This window comes from Lipotes vexillifer, unplaced genomic scaffold (assembly GCF_000442215.2).
Source record: "Lipotes vexillifer unplaced genomic scaffold, Lipotes_vexillifer_v1.1 scaffold1009, whole genome shotgun sequence".
NCBI classification, from domain to species: domain Eukaryota; kingdom Metazoa; phylum Chordata; class Mammalia; order Artiodactyla; family Lipotidae; genus Lipotes; species Lipotes vexillifer.
This window is the reverse complement of record NW_006772405.1, coordinates 250,086-257,461: the sequence shown is the minus strand read 5'-3', so window position 1 is coordinate 257,461 and position 7,376 is coordinate 250,086.

The following is a 7,376-nucleotide window of genomic DNA, read 5'->3' as shown; positions in this document are numbered from 1 at the left end:
GTAGGGAAACCTCAGGATGAACTAGCTCCACTTTTTTCCCCTTTGCCTTGTAATTCTGGAAATTTTATTATCTATCTTTCTACTTTCATCCTTCTCTCCATATCAACTTACCTAGGGACTTACACATTCATCCATTCCTTTCTTTTTGCCAGTACCTGGCTATGTGGTTTACATTTCTCATCATATTTATTCCTCACAATAATCCCATGAGGTTTATATCACTCTGAAACTTGTGTAAGGGAAAAAGAAAATGAGGCTGAGGGGAGTAAAGTCATTTGCTGAAGCTAACTAGCTACTAAGAAAGCTATGAATGGACAGAGATGAGATTCAAACACAGGTACCTTTAACTCCAAAGCCCACGTTCCATTACTTTCTCTAAGTTTTCTTTCATCTTAGAGAATGAATGTTCCCTTTAATTTACTATCCATAGTCTTCTTAGACCAGTCTTGTGTGATACCCTATGCCTTTCTTGGCAGCGTCTTTGATTTTGCCCTCTATCTCCTTGTCTCCACAGTCAGTACTCCTAATCTCTCCACGATACTACCCCCTAGATAATTAGATTGCATGCTCTATGAAGGAGAAGACCCTATCTTTACCCAATTTTGACCTTGTAACTGCAGTGCATTGCAGGGTTTTATTTTTGTTTTTTTAAAATCACTTGATTAGTATTCAGTAATATGTACAGAAGGAAGGAACAAAGAAATCCATCCATTTCTTTTAAACTGTGTTCTTGGATATTCTTGAGAGCATGTCATCATGGATATATTTTAGACACACTGTGTCTAGTCCACTAAGACGTAATTCTACTGGAATTTTTATTGGAGTCACATAAATTTGGTAAAAGTAACATCTTTTATAATGTAGTCTTTTTTTACATTAGTATTTTTTATTACAAAAGGTCAAACATACACAAAAATGTAGAAAATAACATAATGAACTCATATATACCTATCATATAGATTCAGTAATTATCAATATTGGCACATTTGCTTTACCTATTCAATTTTTTAGAAAAATCCTCAAGCATTATAAAGTGTTTCAGGCATAGTCATTTCATTCCTACAACTTCAGCCGGCATCTCTTATACACAGGAACATTTTCTTCAATAATCTTACTGAGATTCACACGCTTAACATTAACAATAATTCTTTTGTATCATCTAAAATGATAAATGTTTATAGTCAAATTGCCCTATTTTCTCAAACATGCTGTTTTTTTAGAGTTTGAGTAAGAATCCAAAGAAGGTCCAATCTTGACGCTGGTGGTTATGTCTCTTACAACTCTTAATTTGAAGCAGCCTACTTGTCTTCCTCTTCTTTCTCTGTGTCCTTGACTTGTTTAAATTGGATCAGTTTTTTCATAGAACATACCACGTTCTGCATTTGCCTGTTAGCTTCCTTGTGGTATTATTTAACTGTTCCTCTGTATCAAAATACATTTTGGAATTGTCAGTTTTCTATTTATAAATGCCTTCCTTGGACATAGATGAAGAAGCTAGGGGAATTTATTGGGATGAAGATAAGCTTTATTTTTCTCAGAAAGGCAGAACTGAATTTTTTAAAATTTTATTTGATTATAGTTGATTTACAATTTTGTGTTAGTTTCAGGTGTACAGCAAAGTCAGTTATACATATACATATATTCATTCTTTTTCAGATTCTTTTCTCACATAGGTTGTCACAGAATATTGAGTAGAGTTCACCATGTTATATAGTAGGTCCCTGTTGGGTATCCATCTTATTTATAGTAGTGTGTATATGTTACTCCCAAGATCCTGATTTATCCCTCCCCCAACATTTCCCCTTTGGTAATGATGTTTGTTTTGAAGTCTGTGAGTCTGTTTCTGTTTTGTAAAGAAGTTCATTTGTATCTTTTTTAAAAATTAGATTCCACTTATGAGTGATATTATGTGATATTTGTCTTCATCTCACTTACTTCACTTAGTATGATAATCTTTAGGTCCATCCCTGTTGCTGCAAATGGCATTATTTCATTCTGTTTTATGGCTGAGTAATATTCCATTGTATATATGTACCACATCTTCTTTATCCATTTCCTCCATCAATGGACATTTAGGTTGCTTCCATGTCTTGGCTATTGTAAATTGTGCTGCAGTGAACATTGGGGTGCGTGTATCTTTTCGAATAATGGTTTTCGCTAGATATGTGCCCAGGAGTGGGATTGCTGGATCATTTGGTAGTTCTAGTTTTAGTTTTTTAAGGAACCTCTATTTGTTCTCCATAGTGCTTGTACCAGTTTACATTCCCACCAACAGTTAGGAGGGTTCTCTCTTCTCCACACCCTCTCTAGCGTTTATTTTTTATTTATTTATTTATTTTTCCTGCGTTACGCGGGCCTCTCACTGCTGTGGCCTCTCCCGTTGCGGAGCACAGGCTCCGGATGCGCAGGCTCAGCGGCCATGGCTCACGGGCCCAGCCGCTCCGCGGCATGCGGGATCCTCCCGCACCGGGGCACGAACCCGCGTCGAACCTGCATCGGCAGGCAGACTCTCAACCACCGCACCACCAGGGAAGCCCTCTAGCGTTTATTTTTTGTAGACCTTTTCATGATGGACATTCTGAATGGTGTGAGGTGATACCTCATTGTAGATTTGATTTGCATTTCTCTGATAATTAGTGATGTTGAGCATCTGTTCATGTGCTTTTTGGCCATTTGTATGTCTTCCTTGGAGAAATGTCTGCTTAGATCTGCCCGTTTTTTTATTGTTTCTTTGTGGGGGTATTGACCTTCATTTGCAAATATTTTCTCCCATTCGGTGGGTTGTCTTTTGATTTTATTTATGGTTTCCTTTGCTGTGCAGAAGCTTTTTAATTTAATTAGGTTGCCCTTGTTTATTTCTGTTTTTGTTTGCATTACTTGAGGAGGTGGATCAAAAAATATATTGCTGAGATTTATGTCAAAGAGTGTTCTGCCTATATTTTTCTTTAAGAGTTTTATAGTGTCCAGCCTTTATAATTAGGTCTTTAATCCATTTTGAGTTTATTTTTGTGTATGGTGTTAGAGAATGTTCTAATTTCATTCTTTTACATGTAGCTGCCAGTTTTCCCAGAACCACTTATTAAAGAGACTGTCTTTTCCCCATTGTATATTCTTGCCTCCTTTGTAGTAGATTAATTGACCGTAGGTGTGTGGGTTTATTTCTGGGCTTTCAATTCTGTTGCGTTGATTTATATTTCTGTTTTTGTGCCACTACCATACTGTTTTGATTACTGTAGCTTAATGGTGTAGTCTGAAGTCAGGGAGTGTGATTCCTCCAGTTCCGTTTTTCTTTCTCAGGATTGCTTTGGCTATTCAGGGTCTTTTGTGTCTCCATACAAATTTTAAGATTTTTTGTTCTAGTTCTGTGAAAAATTCCATTGGTAATTTGAGAGGGATTGCACTGAACCTGTAGATTGCCTTGGGTAGTACAGTCATTTTGACAATATTGATTCTTACAATCCAAGAACATGGTATATCTTGCTGTCTGTTTGTGTCATCTTTGATTTCTTTCATCAGCATCTTATAGTTTTCAGAATACAGGTCTTTTGTCTCCTTAGGTAGGTTTATTCCTAGGTATTTTATTCTTTTTCATGAGATGGTAAAGGAGACTGCTTCCTAAATTTCTCTTTCTAATCTTTTCATTATTAGTGTATAGGAATATAAGAGATTTCTGTGTATTAATTTTGTATCACACAACATGACCAGATTTACTGATGAGCTCTAGTAGTTTTGTGGTAGCATCTTTAGGATTTTCTAGGTATAGTATCATGTCATCTGCAAACAGTGACAGTTTTACTTCTTCTTTTCCAATTTGGATTCCTTTTATTTCTTTTTCTTCTCTGATTGCCATGGCTAGGACTTCCAAAACTGTTGAATAAAAGTGGCAGCAATGGACATCCTTGCCTTTTTCCTGATATTAGGCAGAATGCTTTCAGCTTTTCACCATTGAGAATGATGTTAGCTGTCAGTTTGTCACATATGGTCTTTAATATGTTGAAGTAAGTTCCCTATATTCCCACTTTCTGGAGAGTTTTTATCATAACTGGATGTTACATTTTATCAAAAGCATTTTCTGTATCTATTGAGATGATCATATTGTCTTTATCCTTCAAGTTGTTAATGTGGTATATCACACTCGTTGATTTTCAGATATAGAAAAATTCTTTCATCCCTGGGATAAATTCCACTTGATCATGGTGTATGATCCCTTTAATGTGTTGTTGGATTCAGTTTGCTAAATTCGGTTGAGGATTTTTGTGTCTATGTTCATCAGTGATATTGGCCTGTAATTTTCTTTTCTTGTGGTACCTTTGTCTGGTTTTGTTATCAGGGTGATGGTGGCCTCATAGAATGAGCTTGGGAGTGTTCCTTCCTCTCCAACTTTTTAGAAGAGTTTCAGAAGGGTAGGTGTTAACTCTTCTCTAAATGTTTGATAGAATTTGCCTGTGAAGCCATCTGGTCCTGGACTTTTGTTTGTTGGAAGTTTTTAAATCACTGTTTAAATTTCATTACTTGTGATTGCTCTGTTCATATTTTCTGTTTCTTACTGGTGCAGTCTTGGAAGGTTGTATCTAAGAATTTGTCCATTTCTTCTAGGTTGTCCATGTTATTGGCATATAGTTGTTTGTAGTAGTCTCTTATGATCCTTTGTATATCTGTGGTGTCAGTTGTAACTTCTCCTTTGTCATTTCTAATTTTATTGATTTGAGTCCTCTCCCTTTTTTTCTTGATGAGTCTGGCTAAGGGTTTATCAATTTTGTTTATCTTCTCAAAGAACCAGCTTTTAGCTTCATTGATCTTTTCTGTTGTTTTCCTCTGTTTTTTTTTTTTTAATTTCTGCTCTGATCTGTATGATTTCTTTCCTTCTACTTAACTTTGGGATTTGTTTGTTCTTCTTTCTCTAGTTGCTTTAGGTATAAGGTTAGGTTGTTTATTTGAGATTTTGCTTGTTTCCTGAGGTAAGCTTGTATCACTATAAACTTCTCTCTTAGAACTGTTTTTGCTGCATCCCACAGATTTTGGACTGTTGTGTTTCTGTTGTCATTTATTGCTAGATATTTTTTGATTTCTTCCATGATCCATTGGTTGTTTAGTAGCATATTGTTTAACCTCTATGTGTTTGTGTTTTTTACAGTTTCTTTTTTCCTGTAATTTATTTCTAATTCCATAGCATTGTGGTTGGAAAAGATGCTTCATATGATTTCAATTTCTTGAATTTACCAGGGCTTGATTTGTGGCCCAAGATGTGATCTATCCTGGAGAATATTCCATGTGCACTTCAGAAGTGTATTCTCCTGCTTTCAGATGGACTGCTCTATAAATATCAATTAAGTCCATCTGATCTAATGTGTCATTTAAGGCCTGTTTTACCTTATTGATCTTCTGTCTGGATGATCTGTCCATTGATGAAAGTGGGGTGTTAAAGTCCCCCACTATTATTGTGCTACCGTCAATTTTTCCTTTTATGGCTGTTAGCATTTGCCTTATATATTGAGGTGCTCCTATGTTGGGTTCATATATATTTACAATTGTTATATCTTCTTTTTGGATTGATCCCTTGATCATTATGTAGTGTCCTCCTTTGTCTCTTTTAACATTCTTTATTTTAAAGTCTATTTTCTCTGATCTGAGTATTGCTACTCCAGCTTTCTTTTGATTTCCATTTCCATGGAATGCCTTTTTCCATCCCCTCTCTTTCAGTCTGTATGTGTCCCTAGATCTGAGGTGGGTCTCTTGTAGTCAGCATATATAAGAGTCTTGTTTTTGTATCCATTCAGCCAGTCTGTGTATTCTGGTTGGAGCATTTAATCCATTTACATTTAAGGTAATTATCAATATGTATGTTCCTTGCCATTTTGTTAATTGTTTTGAATTTTTTTAAAGATTTATTTATTTATTTTGTCTGTGCCAGGTCTTAGTTGCAGCACACAGGATCTTTGTTGCGGCATGTGGGATCTTTTGTTTAGTTGCAGCATGTGGCCTTCTTAGTTGTGACATCCAGAGTCTTAAATCGCGGCATGCAGACTCTTGGTTGTGGCATGTGTGCTTCTTAGTTGCAGCATGCAGGCTTCTTAGTTGCGGCATGCAGACTCTTAGTTGCAGCAATGTGAACTCTTAGTTGCAGCATGCTTGCGGGATCTAGTTCCCTGACCAGGGATCAAACCCAGGCACCCTGCACTGGGAGCGCAGAGTCTTACCCACTGTACCACCAGGGAAGTCCCTGGATTTGTTTTTGAAGGTCTTTTATCTTCCCTTCCTCTTTTGTTCTCTTCTCTTGTGATTTGATGTCTATCTTTAGTGTTGTGTTTGGATTGCTTTTTTAAAATATATATTTAGTTAGTTAGTTTTAATATTTTTGGGGTACGTCGGATTTTAGTTGCAGCACATGGGATCTTTGTTGAGACATGCAGGATCTTTCCTTGTGGCGTGTGGGCTTCTGTCTACTTGTGACATGTGGGTTTTTTCTCTTCTCTAGTTGTGGCATGCAGGCTGCAGAGCACATGGGCTCTGCATTTGCAGCACATGGGCTCCAGAGCACGTGGGCTCTGTAGTTTGCTGCCCACAGGCTCTCTAGTTGAGGTGCCTGGGCACAGCTGCCCCGTAGCATGTTGGGACCTGGTTCCCCAACCAGGAATCAAACTCACATCCCGTGCATTGGAAGGCAGATTCTTTACCACTGGACCACCAGAGAAGTACCCTGGATTGCTTTCTCTTTTTTTGTTTCTGCTGCAAATTTTGGTTTTGTGGTTCTCATGAAGTTTTGATACAGCAGTCTATATATGTACAAGATTGTTTTAAGTTGCTGGTCTCTTAATTTCCAGTGCATTTCCCATATCATGTATTAGTACTCTCTTCTCATGATTGCTGGTTTTGATATCATATTTGTGTGTGGATGATTTCCTACCTTTACTTTATGTTTGCCTTTGCTGGTGAGCTTTCCCATTCATAATTTTCTTGATTCTAGTTGTGGCTTTTTCTTTTCTGCCTAGAGAAGTTCCTTTAAGATTTCTTGTAAAGCTGGTGTGGTGGTGCTGAATTTTCTTAGCTTTTGCTTGTTATACTTTTGACTTCTCTGTTGAATCTGAATGAGAGCCTTGCTGAGTAGAGTACTCTTGGTTGTAGGTTTTTGCCTTTCATCACTTTAAATATATCATGCTACTCCCTTCTGGCCTGCAGAGTTTCTGCTAAAAAAATCAGCTGATAACCTTATGAGGATTCCCTTGTATGTTATTTGTTGCTTTTCCCTTGTTGCTTTTTTTTTTTTTTTTTTTTTTTTGCAGTACGCAGGCCTCTCACTGTTGTGGCCTCTCCCCTTGTGGAGCACAGGCTCCGGACACGCAGGCTCAGCGGCCATGGCTCACGGGCCCAGCTGCTCC